The sequence below is a fragment of the Patiria miniata genome, unplaced genomic scaffold (assembly GCF_015706575.1).
Source record: "Patiria miniata isolate m_02_andy unplaced genomic scaffold, ASM1570657v1 HiC_scaffold_17, whole genome shotgun sequence".
NCBI classification, from domain to species: domain Eukaryota; kingdom Metazoa; phylum Echinodermata; class Asteroidea; order Valvatida; family Asterinidae; genus Patiria; species Patiria miniata.
In genome coordinates this window covers 4,052,833-4,072,327 of record NW_024037055.1, presented here as the reverse complement: position 1 = coordinate 4,072,327, position 19,495 = coordinate 4,052,833, and the positions used below count along the sequence as shown (strand labels likewise).

Sequence of the window (19,495 nt, the reverse complement as noted above, 5' to 3'; positions counted from 1 at the left end):
AGAAAAATCCGTCCAGAACTTTTGCGTTATTCTGTTTACCGACAAACACACAAACTAAACAACCAATCAACACACAAACCAACGAACCCAAACCTAACCCTTCTTGGCGGATCGGCCTCTGCTATATAAATATACTACACGAGTTGCTCCTTATCCACTCTAGTTCACCTGAAATCGAAAAGTACGTCTAAATTGACCAGATCGGACCTGCCCTATAATTAACAACCAATTATATCGAATTGTCAGGAATACGTTGAAGCCTGCAGGGTTTAATCAACCCGGATCGGTCCTTGTTTGAGGAGATCACTCGCCAGTACTCAGCTGCAATTGGAAGAATAATTGAGGTACTTGAGTTATTCCGTGGAACGTGTCCGCGCGATCGAAGACTACGGGCAGCGAAGGCCAAACTTATCAACTCCGGCCACTTGATTTTTGCAGAGCCAAGTGAGTGGAATCATTTGGTAATGATGATGAACACCAAGTTCGCGTTGTTGGCTGGTGAACTGGCTTTAATAATTGGCAAAAGGTTCCTTTACCCCGGATGACATATGCAGCGGTGCACAACATCAAACATGCAGCTGCGGTTAATGGATCAAATGCATCAAAGTCACGAGTCTGAGATTGGCAGTATCCACAAGAAGACAGACGACAATTTCACTCCAGGGTTAATTGATGATTTTTAATAATACCCTCGTCTCTGGTATCTCACGTTCGGTGCTTGGTTTAAAAGTGGCAGCAAGTCTTACAAAAGGTCCTTACGAGTCCATTACAAGACAATCAGAAGTCAACCAGAGTCGAGCCAAGCGATAAATAACGGTGGTTTGTCACTCTCACTGTAAGATGTACATGTACATGCACATGTACAGGGTGAGTAAAAAAAAAGCGGGACTATTGTTTTAGTGAAGTTCCGCATGTAGCACTTTCAAACTCTAGCATATGAAAGCCCAATTCATAAGCTTTGTTTTAGTATAAGAATTATTCAAATCACTTTTGTGCTTTTTAGCTTAAGGAATTTGAAACACAAAAACCGTTTTAAAGTTCGGAAAACTGAGGGAGCTGTTGCTGTGATGTCATTTAAGGAAGACACTATTCAGTTTAGGGTTTTCTGTTCCAATTGTGAACCCAAAAGTGTGCTCATATTTACGGCAGCAAAATATTCAAAATTTTGTCAGCTTTTGGTGCTGAAATAACTATAACATTAAGCTTTCTGTGTGAAATTGCATCCCACTTCTGCTCATGAATAAATTCACAAAAAAAGGCAACAAAATACCCTTGGAAAAGGCCAAACAAAACTTGAAAATAAGGTTAAATAGAATACAAAGATGCATTTCCAGGACTGCATTTACACAAATTACATTGCATGGGCCCTTTAAAGGTGTCTCCGACGCCGGAGAGGAAGCAGAGGTATCATAAATCTCGTCAGTCACGCGTGCGTGCTCGTAACTTGACCCGATCTACCATAGGCAATCCACAACCAGCAAAGCGTACAAATTGGCAATTAATTTTCCGATTTTCTGCTCGTTTATATCATGTCGAATTCACAAACGCAACGTCACGAGGGAGAGATTTTCAACCAACATCACGGTATCTGGAAGCCAACAAGTGCGGAAAAGTACAGCAGCTGATCGTAACTCGGAAAGGCAACAAGACTAGCAAACAAGCTAAAGTAATGGTTGTTTGCAGTCATCTCACCACTGTACAATCTTCAGTTGGTAGAAAGCTGTCTGCAAACATTAATTATGACATGTATACTATACAAACTGCAGTACGGTCCTGGAACCGTGCATGAAAACGTTGCTAACTACCCTAGCTATATATTACTGATACTAAATACATGACAGACCTCAACCACCAGGGACTTGATCACCGACTTGACAACTAATACACCGACCGACCGACCGACCGACCGATGCCCTACTCAACGACCGATCGAACGGTGATCGACACTCGATTATCAGCCACAGCACCGTTGTAGGTACGTGTAGTGCGGTACCTCAAGATCTGACCGGGCTACATTTAGGTACCACGCACGCTTGGCTTCATTGGTTCTAGATTTGTGGCTAGGTAAGTGTAGGCCCTATACGATTTTAGGCTTTGCATGGTGGAGTATCAGTATCGTTTCGGTTTGCGGTACATCATGTGGTAATAAGTACTACTCAGCAGATATTTAATTCTGAAAAGAACTTGTCTTGCTTATTATAAACTGTCGCTAAGTAGTTTCAGTTCTGATAAGAACGGTCTTGCTTTAAGTTCTAAACGAACTTGTTTTTGGTCTCAACGTTTCGGCTAACCTGCTCTAATCATCGTCAGGAGACTGGGTAGGTGTACCCTTTGGATTGATGCAGGTTGTCTATTTGTGCAGTTGCCTGGGGTTACTAGACTGTATAAGAGCTTGTTTGTTCTTGGTGTGGTTGATTGTTTGGGTATCTGACTGTGTTGTTCTATGAAGCGTTGATTGGTCGAAAGTTGGTTGGTTGCTTAGTAATTGGTTGTTGGGTGGTTGTGATCGTTGGCTAGTTGACAAGCTGATTGGCTGATCTCTGGTTTATGCGATGGGTGGGTGGTATAGTGATTTGGTTGATGGTCGGTCGGTTGTTCGGTGAGTGGTTATTGCGGCGTTGGGTAGTTGACAAACTGGTTGACGTGTGGTTAAGCTGATGGGCGGCTTGTTGGTTTGATGGTTGGTTTGTTGATTTTTTTTAATATCATTTTCAAGTTGACCAGTTGACAAGCTTGTTAGTCGCTTGGATTATGGTTTACCTGTACGGTGTGGTTATTTTTTACTTAATTGTTAGGTTTTTGGGAGTGTTGGCTATAGTAGACAAGTTTGTTTGTTGGTTTGGGGTTTGACTTTTAAACGGTTGGTTACTGGGTTATTTGGAGTCTCAACTAGTTCACATACTTATTGGTTGCGATTCGAAGTTTGGTTAATTAGTGCTTAACTGTATGGTTTTTAGTTGCATAATGGTAGCATTTGGTAGTTGAGTTCTGGCGATCTGGCATGACGTCTCTTCCTGTTTGCTTGAGCATGTGTTTATGGAGCTTATCATCTCAAACCGTTAAGTAAGGAGGCCGCTTTAATAATAGAGCTCCAAATGCAACACAGTGTCCTGCCGTCACTGTGGAAATCAAGCAACCCTCATAAATTTAAGAACGAGAAAACTAACAAACTGACTGCGATGAAAGTGTTTCCGCCGGCAAGTGAACAGTGCTGGTGATGATACCAAGAGACTCTTATTTTTACCAAGAAGATTTAAGAGGTCTGAATTTTTTGCGAGACAGCGCAAATAAAAAAAAAATAGAGCTATAATACTATTATAATAGAAGGGGAATGGTTGAAACTTTTGTAACAATATCTATGTAGATTTAAGACGCATTTCCGCGGGTATAATATTTTTTATATATCTCGCATACCACCTGCTTCATGTCTCTAATTAATAGTTACCTTGAGACAAACAGCTGAATTGTACACACGCCGGATGATGCATGACATCCCGCTCATTACTGTAATAGACGCTCCTCTTCTGTGGAAATTAGTATATGGTTGTTTTGTATCCATGGTGATGACAGAATACCGTGTTTCCAATTAAATCAGCCATGTTGGCTCCGTTTGTTCTCATAACTTGATGGGATGCCGATAATGAAGTACGTGAGCAAACAGGAATGTCATGCTAGTTCAAATTTACTAAGGTCATGTGCATCATTAGAACGTCAATAGCACGTACGCGACAATTATTATTAGGATCCGAGATAAACAAGATAGACCGGTGCTATTACTGAGGATGGTTAACCCGAATACGCCTTTGACTGAACAACAAACTTCTCCCTGCTTCTATAATCCAAATTACTCCTAGCAATTCGCCAGGAGCCACATGAACAGACCTAAGACTTTTTGCTGGTCCTCAATAACAATAAATGCTGGCATTTCTGACTCTGGCTGCGGTTATTTCATTGTTGTAAAGTTTCCTGAAAAGTTTGGTAAAGCTATCTAAACTGAAGCTATCAAAATAAATGGTAGATAAATCTGTTGGCAGGAATTTTTCAGACTGATACCACTCAGAGTAAACGGGCGCTCATGGCTTTATGGTGCCTGATATGGAATATGGATTTATGAACGGGAAAGTGTTTAACCGTTTACAAGGCGAGTTAGGAGCGATTCATAATAGTCAATGTTAAAACAAAAAATCGACCCACCCAACATTATATGGAGGTAAGTTTCTATTTCCAGACCAAAATGTTTTTGAAGCATTATTAATTTACTATAAACCAAAGATTTTATGAACACTGTAAAGCATATGAAATAATTCCAGTTAGAGTAATTAAAGAAACTGCAAAATCACATTGATTATTTCATAACATTTTATACTATTTTTCATTAGATTATTGATGTCAGAACGTGCCAGAAATATCAAGAGAATACTGCTAAGACCATGTCCCCATTAAATTAATCTAAAACGCCACAGAAACATTTCGAATAACTTTTAATGTGTCACTGACTAATGTCATTTCCAAAGAACGAGAACTGACGCTTTCGCTAGAAATGATGTAAATTCAGGAATTTCCCGAGAATGAAACGCAAGTATAATCGAATCATCGAGCAAAGGGCTAAAATTGAGCATCAGGAAATGTCGTAAATTGCCACTTTTCGGCGCGATATTCATCATATTACTTTCAGTACAATTGTATTTGACAGCGTCACTTTGGCGGCCGCTTTACAGAAAAGAAATCAGGTCATGAAAATAACGGTATCTTGAAAGCGCGCACCTAAAAAGGAGGTTTACCATGTTTCCGCGTTTTCGAGATAATCATCGCAAGATGACGAAAAACTATGGTACCTTTATATATCACGGCCCGCTGAGCTTTCAAGACGTCTCTTCGCGTTACATGCACTCTTTTGTTTCCAAAGCGCGACAATTCACTCCATTCGAAGGGAAGTTCGTTCATCCGAGTGAAACTGGGCACAGGACAAGGGACAACTTTACTAGAGTGAAATTGATTCAATTGAATCGATGAATTTGTCACTCCAGTTTCCAACAAAGTAATTTCTCCGGGTTTGTTTCCAGAGTGTCTCAATCTAATAATAGACGGTGAGTTTCAAGGCTGAAAACGAGAGATAAATGATACATTACAGTAGAAAATAAATCAATCGAATAAATCGAAATTTCAAAGGAGTTTCCACTGAATGGATTTCTTATTCAAAGTATTTTTATCTGGTCCGTGTAGTTTCACTCTTTCGAAGTATGAAATTACCCCTTTCGGATGTGTAATCTTTGAAGTATGTACAATGTAATACACACAAATCTTCCAGCGGGCCTCTGCGATATACACTATAAGAGGCGTCGCTAGAACATTGTCAATTGGGGTGCGTGTCGGACCAAATTTGCCGACAAGTTTGCGGACAAAACATCCGACGAGCCAAAAAAATGTAAAAAGGGTAAATTTACAAATTTGCAGACAGAAGACGTCCTCTTATGTATCGATCGAATCTAAGAACATTTTGACATTTCCCGTCTCTCAATGACAATAATGTTTCGGAAACGCCGTCAACTGATGGCTATCATCACTGTAAGCTTCCGCATGCGCCTAACGTCTTATCTTACACAGGTCCTTGCCCTCTGCACAGGTGACGCGATAGATGGTTATCATTGCACCGTAGTGACAGCAGATCGTGCCCTGGCACTTAGGGCCTATAAGTTTGGGGGTTCTTTGGGTGAGCAATACATGTGCTCGGTCGCACCATGCCGTGCTTCGTGGACAATCATTTTTAACATCGTCATGAATAAGGGAATAAACGTGTGCTTGGCAGGTTTTAAACACTCTGTTTAAGACCGGTTGGAACATGGATGCTGATAATTATTTATCAGCACCCAGACTTCATCGTCATGAATAAGGGAATTCGGCTCGGGTAATTATCAGCATCCATGCTCCAACCGGTCTTAAACAGAGTGTTTGAAACCGGCCAAGCACTCATTTATTCCCATTCATAAATACCTTTTCGGTCAAAAAAAAAATCAAAACTTTCCAGTCCAAAAGTAAAAACAAGTCAAAGTTATAAATTTCCAACGATTTTGTTTAACAAGTTTACTTCATATTTCTCGGGACACCCCTCGAGCTACATTATGGATTGTCTCGCAAAGTAAACGTAAACAACTCCTTATATGGAGATAAGCGCGCGTCGCGCGTACTGGGCGATGTGGCGCAGAACGCAACTGTTCCTGTGTATTGTTAATTCAGGACTATGAAATACTGACTCACTTGTAGTATTGCGCATGCCTACGAGAGGATTGTGAACGTTCAACCTATAAAACGGTAAAAGGCACCGGATTTCACAGAGTCCGAATTTCATGTGACACTGTAAAAGTGTTGAAGACCGGCCAGTCGGTCTTCATCAACAGTTTAAAACCGGCTACGTGACGGGCTCCCGACCAATAGGAATAGCTAAACTGTCTTAAGTATTAATGAATGCTTTTTAAAGTGCCGCAGAATTTACATCGAGGATGTGAAATAGTGTTTAATTAATTGTCGTTTTATTGGTCTTGTTTGTTTCTAATTGATGTAGACGGAGTCAGTCAAATTCAGTTCATGTGATGTTTGCTTGGCTTTGCTAGGGACACTTTCGAATTGATTTAGTTAAATTACTTAAAGAGTAATGGTTGTGTTTCGTTTCTTTTTGTTTGGTTTTGATTTGTAAAGATAGTTTGTCCACAATATTTTTACCTTTTTTTAATGTATGCACATGTATTTTAATGTTCAGTTTTTACATTCAATCATATTATGTTTTAAAGATGATGTTCAAATGTACATTTCAATTTTTAACTGCGAAATGGACTGGACTGGACTGGACTGGACTGGAATTGAATTAAATTGAATCGAATCGAATCGAATCGAATCGAAATGAATTGAATTGAATTGAATTGAATTGAATTAAATTGAATTGAATTAACCTTTGGAAAGTCAAAGTTTCGAACAGTATGCTCTGCTAATCATAACGAGACAGAAATCTCCTCTATAGTTTGTGATCCGTGATTCTCTCAGAATACCAAGTGGTATCAATCTTAATAATTTCTCAATACCTTATTTTTACTCGGTCCTTAATTTCTCTTTCGATCGCATCATTACGCATGATCCACTCATAATTCAAATACTAGCTACGTGCACGATTCGGACGTCATATCCTTTGTTGTAAATTACCTTCACTCAGAGAGACTAATTTTGGGGAAAACTTCGTCTCAGGCAGAGCGCTAATAAGCAATTGGTGAAGACCCAAGGGCCTTATTAGTCTGAAAATCATTGTCCCTACCCCGTAATTGTCCGTGAGGAATGACTTAATTCAGGTAGAACTAGTTCTTCGACAAATGTCAGAGGGTATAATGCATTCACTCTCAAAAGCTGGTTAAAATTTTGTTGGTTTAAAAAGTTGGTTAAAATTATAATCAACGTTGTGTAAAATTGTCCAATTTTGCCCAACGTTCGCCCAACGTTGGGCACATTTTGCGTTGGATCCAATAAAACACAATGGGGAAGGGGGGGGGGTTCGTTTTAGTCATCTAACAATCATTTTATTAAGGGTTTGTGGGTCTATCGACTCAAGCAGGTGTAGCCTTGCATTATGGGGCACATCCGCGTAATTGATACAGTTGTTTATCCGAAGAGAACAGGAGGAGGAAAAAAACCTCACTCTTCCACCTGTTATAATCAATGTTCGACGAAAATGGCGCGCTCGGTATAAAAGCACAGGGCCTACCACATTTCAGCTGAGCATATTTGAAGAGTCCGGAATATGAGGTCAATAATTGACAACCGTCGCGTGTAGGAAATGTTCTACATGCGCTGCCGGAATTGAAAAGAATCCCAAATTTGCTCACGGTAGCGCGTGTTTGCTAAAATGTTACTCAACCTGAAGCATTTTGGAAAGATCGACTCTCCTCACTTCGCGAAACAGACCGCATGAAATGCATTTTTGTTTTGCCAAGGTGGACGTTCACATTGTGATCGTTGTTATTCTTGTTCAGGGTAATGTTGATGTAATTTCCCTTTGTATATTTGAATAAATTAAATGGCTTTTGTATTTGGGGCGCATTTTGCATGCTTCTTATTACAGGAAGCGGAGCCCAAACCCCCCCCCCCCAAAAAAATATATTTCATATTTTAAAAAAATGTGTAGCACCAAACATAATAATGACCGGAAAGCCAATTTCATAAGCTACTTTTAGATGAAAAAAAATACTGAAATTGCTCGATCCGTTCAAAGAATCTCACCATTTAAACGCAATGACCCTAAAACCTGTTTCGTCCAAAAAAAAAGAGTTTATAGTGTGTATTAGGACTGTTAGAATAACAAAGAAAATGACACAGAGTACTTCTTTCAACAACTGTCAAAAACTGTAGTGCACAATATTTTAGTAACAACCCTGGTTAAGCAAACAATATGATTAATATAATCCACTTTGTTGAATGTTTTTAACTTGTAAACTGAGGTTTTATCGCTGGTGATGTTTGAAGACATTTGCGACGATTCTTGAAATCGCATTTTTGGACGAAAGAGGTTTTAGGGTTATTGTGTTTAAATGGTGATATTCTTTAAACGGATTGAGCAATTTCAGTATGTTTTTTTCATCTAAAAGAAGCTTATTAAATTGGCTTTCCAGTCATTATTATGTTTGGTGTTACATATTTTTTTTAAAATATGAAATATGATTTTGGGGGTTTGGGTTCCGCTTTTTTTTACTCACTCTGTACATGCATTTCCCGTAAGCTTTTACCAGTACATACATCAGTTTCAGACAATCGCCGTCTATGCAAAAACTTACCCGACTGGTTCAGTCACGGGAAAAGCTGTAACTTGAGTTCCTAATTACGACAGTCTGAAACGGAGACCCGAGCCATTTTCCAAAAGGGAAATTAATTTAGATAATGGTCATTCTACGACAAGAGTTTTCATGGTCGCTGCCTACTTAATGCTAGACATGGCGCCACATTATACCATTCCGTCTACCATCAACAGCCATACATATTGATTCAACATGTAGTTCCCGCTATACTCTGACATTTCAGATGGATTTCAGTACTCTTAATAGTTAATTTGTCTAATTAGTCAACCAAAAATTCAATTGTGATTCAATATTTTCTATTGTAACAAGGCAGTGAATTGGTTAAGCACAGATCGAAACAAGAACGAGCATATAACATGTTATTCAAAATCAGATGTAGAATAGCATGTATTTTAAGGTCCTTTACTGACTGAGAATTTTTTTTAAATAATCAATGTTCCAAAGGGCATTATGAAAGCCGTAGTACCCGGGAAAAGACTGTTATTAAAAAGATATATATGAAATTATGTGTCTCCTATTAGGTTTGTCGATCACTATCCAGTTAAACAGTTCATGAGGATAGCAGCTAGCTTCACATGAGAAACGTAATGTTGTGGAATGTACAGAACCTGACGAGAGGTCGACGTAAACCTATTTTTCCAGATCACCCAAGTCCATCACAAAATAATAGTCTTACCAAACACTTTCGTTTAATTCATATTTTAATGACATACGCGGGTTGACGGGGAATACATCTTCAAAATGACCACACCGTATACTACATCACATCGATGTCACTTGAATGAAGGTATTCAGAAAGAAAACATTACCAACAAAAAGACACAGGACAGAACAACATTACAAGGGTGAAAAACAAATCAGCGATCGGGGACAGCTCAAAACCGGGTGCATACCTATGTTCCCCAATACCGATGTTCCCCGAAATCCCTACCATATAACACTAACCCTATCTAGCCCTAACCCTAATCCTAAAGGATTTCGGGGAACATCGGTAGTGAGGAACAACGGTATTGGTGAACATCCCCTCAAAACCCACTTCCATATTTCCATTGGGATCGCTACACTGGGGTTACGTGTTTCAACAACTTACCTTTGAAAGTCCTCACTATTTCGAACCTACCATTCTGTCAACCAGGGTTCAGACACAGTTTAAGCCGCTCCTCCGGCGGTTATCAGGCACACAATGTTATCCGACGACTTGACAGTATTCCACATAAAAATGACCCGAGTTTACCCCCATAGTCATGGCTACATCAAACCAAGCGTTTCAACAAAAAAGTCTCTATAATGCCCTCGGCCTGAAAGTAGCTTTTGTACGGATATTTATTGTTGATTGACAAAAACGTTAGTCGTCGCTGTCTAGTGGGCACGCAGCCATGAACCTAGCTTACCAGCTTTTGTCATAGGATAATACACCTTTTCTGTATTATATTATACGTCCTAATTTTGAAAGGTTTTTAAAATCTCGATATGGTCTTCCAGCTTCGGCTTCCAGAGCCTCTTCGCCGTTGCCTTATAAAGCGACTGAGGCTGGGAATAGCTTACCCCACCCATTGGGTATTGCCCATGGCGTGGTTCGACTTACCCCACCCATTGGGTATTGCCCATGGCGTGGTTCAACTTACCCCACCCATTGGGTATTAAGTTGAGTCACTTTTCAAGTATCTTTCGCTCGATCAAGCGGACGCTGATATTTAACACGATATTCAACATTGACGTTTAGGCCTAATAGGAAGCATAGCCAGGCCAGGACTGCATGCATTTCGCAGCACAAACCTAGTACGTTCCAGTAATTAAAATCCCAGCTAAATACCATTGAGATACACAGTGAGTTGAAAACTCCTCCTTGTTGGACGTTTGCCAGCCTTAGGAACACCCAATCGATAAACGACCTGATTTACGACCGTGCCTTCAATCACGTTCGCAATGTCCTTGGTAAGTATCGAAAGAAAGCCGTTTATATCTGAGGTAAACACTGTTCACTGAATAAAGCCAATTCCTTGAGGTGGCGTTCAAGGTTAGTACCATATATATATTTGATAGAGGATGAAGCTGAAACCAATTTTAATGCCTTTGAGATTGATCAGATTAGAGTCTCTACTGGTAATTCCTTTTGGAAATTGGGTTTCTTAGAGGATCTGAAATTGCGTGACATGAAGCGAATACTATACAGGGCAAGTAAAAAAAAGTAACGGCAGAAAGACTTGCATAATCGAGGTCAAGTTTGTATTGTGACTTTCAACAAATGGGAAATCCTTTATTTCAATGCAAGATCGAGACATGTACATGCAAGACCGTCATCTGTCTCATACAGACTAGGAACAAGGCACATACATGTACGATCACAAACTCATTGGCCCGCAGCTTCCGGGATCATTTCGAGCTTGTTTTTACAATTTCAGCAACATCTGATACGCGATCGCGTTATCGAAAGACGGGTGAATTACTCCTTACAGCAAGGCTGGCACTGTTACAGAAATTACATCTCGGTACCGATATCACCTCATATATCAGTGAGGTGATTCATCGTGGTTGCGATCCAAGAGGTTAAATGGTTCGACAGCTCAGAAAGGAAATATGACTTTACAATTGAACACAAATGAACGACACAGAGGCGAATATATCACCAAAATGCATCTGTCAAAAGCGGGCGAGAAACAAACGTTGACATTTTGGAATTGCAAGGGTACTTTGCAGGCGTAGTTTGTACGTAAAGTAGCCAAAGGCAACTTTGCATATTCAATACGAATAAAGAAGTCCTTCCAACTCCGTTATTTCATCTTGAAGTGGTCCCCTTTACCTTTCCTACCTCTTTCCTATTGCTCTAGTTTACCTAGAGTAGTGTTAAAAAGATTGAAGGGGCAGATCCGTAAAAGATACAAATTTCTAGCACATTTAAGCTTACACCGCATGAAATTGGGCTGTACAAAGCTGATAGGCCTATAGTGCCGTGGCAATATTGTCAAAGGAAAAACCAAGCAAACAAAAATTGTTTTGCGATTAGAGCTTATTCATACAACGAAAAAAGAGAAACTAGAAAACGTGCTGTCATTCTGTTAATAAGAACCACCAATTCTTGGTTATATACTTTCTATTGTTAGGCAAGCTAAATTAACAAATAGTGCGTTAACGGTCACCGAGTGCATGCCGCAGGACACACTCAACCTGACATCCTTGATTACTGCTAAATACAGTGGCTGAGTGGGGAGGGGGGATTGAAACACCCCCCCCCCCCCCGTTCAGCCACTGACTAATGTTACGATACCTGTAAAATTGGCCCAAACAAATAATTGGAAAGCTTCTGCATTTATTTTGAAATTTCCTTAGAGTGCATGAGAAAGCATCGTGGATTTCATTTGTTTTTCAGGAGCCATGCCCCGGACACCCCCACAATATAGAGCGTGCTTTTGGCTTGCCTTCTTTTAGCCACTCCCCGTTTCCTGAAAGCTAGATCCGCGCCCGGATTGCAAACATCGAGTCTTGTGCAAACCCTGGGCTAAAACAGCAAACTATAACCATGGGATACGAAATCGTCCGGGTTGTCACACTGCAGTTTTAGGTATTCTCTATAAAGCCTTAATAATTGTAATCAATTTGAGAGTTGGCCGGAGCGAATGGAGCGAGCTTCGTTTGCCGGAACGCTTCTTGGCGTCATTTTTACCATTATGGCGACTGGACTACGCCGGGTTTCTTTGGGCGTGACATCCATTCGAGGGCAGGTCACGTTCAATATCTCTCGCGCTCATAATTCAATTTACACGGGTGGGCGGTGCGGCCAAATAGCGCATCAGTGAGTTAATTGAGGACACTAGCAACAGTGGAAATCCACGCTGTGTACAGTGAGACAACGAGTTGGCCACTTAAAAACACACACTGAATTCTGATTGGCTTAGACAAATCCATACAACGTGTTCCCGGTAGTAAAATTGATCGCACTTCAATGATATCGGGATGACGTGACTGCGGGAGTACCTGGGAGTCTACTAGCCAAACTATTTATAACTGATCGATAAGGCTAATCAACCTCATGGGGAAAAAAGCTAACATTTTCATTTAGCTTATTATTATAAAATGTGCATTTTGCTGAAAAGTGAAACGTTATCCCAAGGATGGAATAGCGGCTTGCTGGCAGTGGCGTATACCAAGAGGGGGAGGTGGGGTGGGGTGGGGAGGTGAGGGTACCTTCCCCTGCTTTTTACTATTTTAACAAACGAAAACAATGTTTGGCTTTCTGTTCAGGAACAAAATACACATTTGCCCAATTTGAAGTGTATAGCTTGCGATTGATTTTTGCCCGGTGACTTCACTAACTCAGCTCTTTTCTCAGTGTCTGGAAATCTCTGAGCTAGCTAAGCGCCCATTCCACGAGGCTGATTCAAGGAACGGACCGAGGGGTTTGGCACAGCGAAAACGGGCCACGAGCCAACAAGTACGAGTGCACAATAAGCTCTGGCAGTCTAGCATGAAAGTCTGGCATGAAGTCTATCAAAATGATCCCTGCCAGAGCTAAAACAAAAATGCGACGCCCAAAAAATGCGACGCCGATGACACATAATAACACCATACTTTAGATTTATACCTAGATTTATAGTAATTTGTGATAAATACCTACTAGTTACTACAACATTCCTGCAATATTATTGTGCCTCCATTTACAAACTTTTAATTTACATCTTTTCCGAATTGTTACAAACAATTTTTGTGAAGTATTTAATTTTATTTTGTTTGCATATTTTTGAAAGTGAAAATTTGGTAGTTCTATTTTTTTTTGGGGGGGGGAAACTTGGGGGGTTATATTGGTCAATTTTCGGGGACAGACATATGCAAAGTAAACGCTTACGCATACGCGCATCGATTGAAACAAAATCGGTGTTCCGAAAGCCAGCAAGAGTGCATTTTATGACCACGGCATTTGGTCAAATTAGTCAATTATTTTTGGTCAATTAGTTTGTTCAATTATTGTTGGTCAATTCTTTTTTTTGTCAATTCTCGGGACGGACAGACAGACAGACCGACCTACCACCAATATTATAGAAGCCCCTGCAGTCAGACCTTTAAAAAACGTGCAACTTGTTTTAAGTTTGTTGAGTAGCCATTAGGGCAATTTCCCCAAACGTTCAAGCGAACTTTCACCCGAGGACGTTGACTGCATGAGCAAGGAATGCTCGCTCAGGTAAAGTCTAAATTCTACTGTGCGAAAGATCTTCAAGTTGGTTATCTTAAGCATCTTTGCAGTACCGCAGACCGTATTCAATCTTTCCGAGCAAAGGTCCCGAAAATACAAAACAATTTTTTTTTTGTACGGGTCTCTGTTTAATGCCATTTGTACAAAGGAGAGCATGGATTAAAATAGATTTATTGATGACTTTCATCATTTGACGTCAAGCAATTTTTCGTTTTAATATTCTGATATTATGGAAAGCAGATTTCGCTTATCTTTACGTTGTACGCAATTCCGGGGATTGGAATATGTGCACGTCCCTTTCAGCGGATAACTGCCTTACAGACATTTGCTGATAAGACTATGTGTGTTCAGATGTGGTGGTGTGTTATGCATGCATCGCCGCTTTTTTTTCTTTTCTTTTTTTACAGTTTTAAATAAAATATTAATCACGGTTGTGGTTTATTTTTATTAAATTTGGTGGCAGATTGTGTACTAATGATTTTTTTCCCGAAAGACTTTAATATTAATAATAATAACGTGCATATTTGTAAAGCGCACATATCCACCGTCATTGGTGCTCAATGCGCTACACCATTATTACCCTGCTCATTAAGCCAATGAAACATTACAAATACCATCTCAGCTCCATGGGGAGTACACAGCTCGATGCTGCCATTTCGGTGCAAAGCAGTTGAAATCAATCACAATAACCATCTCTGCCCTCACAGTATACCCATTTACTCCTGGAGAGAAGCAATGAGTAACAAAGTGCCTTGCCTAAGGGCACACGCACCATAACCCCAGGCTGGACTCGAACCCACAACCTGCAGAATTACCCGCAGACCAAGAATTCAATGCTACAGACCACGAGTCCACGGCACTCCACACACTGAACCGATATTGCCAATGTAAGATATTACCAGCAAAATATTCTTAAATCTGAGTTGAGCATGAAACTCTTGACAACAAAATCAATAAGTTGAAAACCACACGGAATGTGCAGGCTAAATGAGGCAGAAATGCAGCTTCCATACAGTCATTTTTGAGGACGTAATTGCAAATTGTAATACAATTTAGACGACCAAGCACGGCGAACACTAAACAACATTCCAAGACAGAATCGATCTTCACCATTTGTATATTCAAAAAAGAAACTCAATTCCATCGGGCTACATCACGGGTAGTCTTTTCTTTTTTTTTTGCCATAGCGAAAAGGACGCCAGGGACGCTCGTTGCGTGTTACTACATTTTCAGCTCCTGAATTTTGTTCGATTAAGCATCCCTACATATCTCTGCGGAATCATTCTCACATTAACTAGAATCCAATAACGGTAATCCCTGCAGACAAAAACCTTTTTACTGTAGCTTCACCCTGCTAACAGATAATAGGATCTTCAGGACAGGTTGGTCAAGGGAGTTGAGACGGCCCAAGGTCTACGTCATTATATCGTGTCTAATGTAATACAGCCCTACCATTAGCTTGCATTTAGTCCCTATAATTATGCAGGCTCACTGAAAAAAAATGCCTGGATTAATTTTACCTAAGCAAGGGTGAAAATACTCTGAGTATTACCCGTTATCCACGGAGCCAAGTCTCCTGTATAACGTCTGATATGTCTAGACATGCAGATATATGGAAGCCGCGCGCCAGCCAACCGGAGGTGACTTTACTAAATCGTGACGTCATTTCATTCCCAAATCAGGACTAAATGGTTTGATTGCAGTGTTCTGTAATACAACAACAGCTGGGCGTGTATCGCGTAACATGATGCAGAGCGCGTGACACAGGTTTTTTTTAATCCATTATCTATGACGCGCAACGGGTGAATTACGGCTTACATAGACTAGGGTAAAAACTGCAACTACCTACAATTGGGTTGTCTTTACCCAATTGTTTGGGTTATAATTTCTGTTAAATTCAACCACAATTTGTGTGTACCAGACTACATTTAAATTGGTCTTGTATGACCACAAGTTTTGGTTGAATTTAACAGAAATTATAACCCAAACAATTGGGTAATTGACAACCCAATGTTGGGTAGTTGCAGTTTTCACCCTTGCTTGGGTAAACTTAACCCACATTTTTTTTCAGTGCTGAGTCAAAAAGAAAGTGGCCTGGGTTAATGATTTTTCCTTCAAAACCAATCCAATTTATACACTAAAGTAGGGCATATGTCTCAAAAGAGCAATGTTCATCATGTTCTTCCACTCATTTGAAAAAAAAATCAACTGAAATTGATCCATGCCATCAGAAGTTATGCACGTTTTACTAAAACAACCTATTTTTATAGCTGCCCAAGTGGTGCCATTTGAGGCTATACTGAGCTGAGTTACAATTACAGATGACACACAGGCATTCAAATACAAATGAGATTTTAATCATTTGAGTCAAGACTGAAACATTATTTTTACTGTCAAATGTTGTGTTTTGAATATGAGGAAAAAGCAAAAAAAATAAAATCCCCTGAAATATTGACGGTGATTTTTGTCTGTTTTCCCTTGCAAGTTTTCGTTCATTTATGGAAGTGGGAAACAGCCATGTTTCATTGTATTTAATGGTCTTTCAAATACAAATTAGATGTTATTAATTTGAGTCAAGAAATTAGATGTTATTAATTTGAGTCAAGATTGAAACATTATCTTTACTGTCAAATTTGTGTTTTGAATAATTATGAGGAACAAGTCAACCCTTTTTTTCTGGAATATTGATGGCGATATTTGTCTGTTTTCCCTTGCAAGTTTGCGTTCATTCATGGAGATGGGAAAACATCTATGTATCGTTGTATTTAATGTGTATTCATGGATTCATAGAACCGTATAAATGATCAGTGGTGGACAGCTTTAAATTTAATTTCTTGACTTTTTTTATAATTTAAAAAAACATAACTTGGGAATAGAATATAAAAACTACGTGAAATGTTCACAGTTACTACTCAATAATAATAATAATAAATAATCATAATTATAATTACCCTGGATTGGACATTTGGGAGACATCCCCATAGACTTGTGCACAACATTTTCAAACTTAAATGTGCCCTAACCCAATATTCCCTTGTTCTTTTTTTGGTATGTTTACCAATTAGACCACGAGCAACAAATATAACCTAATTGTGACATTAAAATTCTGCCTCTAAAGGGGGGCTGTGACATTAGGGAGACATGAAAATGTCTCCCTAATGACCAGTGTCTCCCTATTGTCGAAGAAATTACGATAACGTGTCTCCCTAATAGTCCATTTGTAGGAATAATTATAATACCGGAGTCTTATAAAGCGCACGTATCTACCAACAATTAGGTACTCAAGCCGCTAAAAATTATGTGCTACATCCCCATGTTATTTTTATGAAATGGAGCGAGCCACATGTTTTTAAAAAAAAAATATATATATTATTCGGTAAGTTTCTGTTGGACTCACCCTGTATATATATCCGTTGTCTTTTTTAGGCCTATAATAAAACTGCGAGCATAACTGGCACACGTTGGACACAATTAAACCGACTGCATAATGCGCATGGGCAATTCTGATATTACGACTGCGTAAAATTATTTTTTCTTCGAAAAATGCAATGCATGAATGCCCGGACAAGCTACAATTAAATTGGCAATGCAGTTCGCAATTTAAGAATAGGCTCATCACTTTTCCTCAAGGACAAAATCTTCGCTTTAATGTATTCTTCTGTGTATCGCTGTACTGTTGACCAGAGGTGGACCGTCCCTTGAAGGAATAGACAACATTTGCATTCGTGTAATTTCATTAAACGGACTGAATTGTGGGATAGAAATTTATAGCCCACATTGTCCCACTGACCCTGTTCGATTATTATTTCGTGCTCACTTTGTTTTTATACGTGGAAGAAAAAAGAACAGAAAGCGTCCTAGATCGTTGCATTTGTCTAGCGTAAAACCCATGGGGCAAAGGCCGTGCGTCATATTGCCGACTACGTTGTGGGAAACAATAATTGCACGCATGGACCTGCGTCACCGTGCGCATGCTCAAGGCCAAAAGCAGACTTTTAAATCCTAGTTTTCTTTCAAATGACTGTACATTTCACAGAATGCTTAATACATTACTTTTAAAGGCAACTAGGATCATTTGCTTTTCATGCATGCTATTCTTTCATCTACTCAAAATCCAAAGAAGAATGTTAACAAAAACCGAACCTGTTGAAGTTTCAACTCAGTGGCAGCCTCACTGGCGGGGGCGTCCATCGCTTTTCAAAAGTGTGGACATATACCTGGATCAAAACGCGAATCAGAATGCGAGCGCGAAGCGCGAATACCTACGGCGTGGGGTTCGGGGCCCGCTTAAATTGAATCTAGACGCTCTATACGTGGTGCGCCTATACGCCCATGCTTAGTGGATATGACAAGTACACGTTTCGCCTATGTATAGCACTCTATATTTCCAAATATTTGTCACTAATTTGAATGATTTTTTTTTGGAAAGAACCTACATTTCTTGATTCTTCTCACTGACGGTATTATTCGATAATAATTCGGTATGAACTCGGGATATATATATTATCCTATATGGCGTTCAGCGGTATAGGCCTAAAATTAGTGGCACTTTTGCAATTTCGTGTTTTGGGATTCTTGCTTATTTTGTCCACTTCCTTTACATCACTCTCATACCACTGCACGATCATATAATCCCCGTGTGTTCGTCTTTGGCACATGTAGGCCTAATATAACTTCACGGGTGAACTCACCTAAATGTTTCTCCTATAATACCCGTGTGATTGTCTTTGGCACATTTAAATAAACTTCACGGGTGAACTCACCTAAAAGTTTCTCTTATGCACGTTGTCGCGCAAAGCTTACATTTATCATACAAAATGTGTCCACAACATACAACTTAACATTTGCGGCAACACACCCTGTGTTGACCTGTGCGATGATTTGTTGTCCAACTTTCGGCCTTTTGTCCTGCTTTCTAGCCCTCTGAATACCTATCAATTTTGTCAGCGCCACATTTTCTCTAACCTACGCAGAAATACGCCACTTGGAACAAAATGTGCATCCGTGTTAGGGCGGCAACCTTACAGCGTCAACGATAATTGGATTACAGATGTACAACATGCATGGGGCTGGGGGGAAAGGAATGGCAGTTTCATCATTCTGAGCCACGTCTTGGACACAATTTCGAATGAAACATTTTAAGGGAACGACTTTCATGGCTGGTACACTTAAGGGGACGCCATGCGGAAATTGCATTTGTTATGATGTGCTATTCTGGGTATTTAACCCATTTGCATTTGTTATGATGTGCTATTCTGGGAGTTTAACCCATTTATCTTGGAAGTCAGAAAGGTGTCTTTCAATTGCGACTATAGATAATGTGTTTAGGGAGGCGCCGAACTGGATTGAGTCACTTGAATGGGCTGTGACTTCATGTGTTCGTTTTAAGTAGGCAATTGTTTGAGATTTGTTTGATTATGTATTCTTGTTTTACGTGATGTTCTTAAACTTCTTAAATATTTCAGGGATCAATATTTGT

At 39.7% G+C, this 19,495-nt stretch overlaps 1 protein-coding gene across 1 annotated transcript in view; it reads right to left on the bottom strand.

Annotated features, from left to right (window-relative positions):
- LOC119723528 (atrial natriuretic peptide receptor 1-like) overlaps window positions 1–19,495 on the bottom strand; it is a 49,762-nt gene that overhangs the window by 29,031 nt on the left and 1,236 nt on the right. The window lies entirely within an intron of this gene.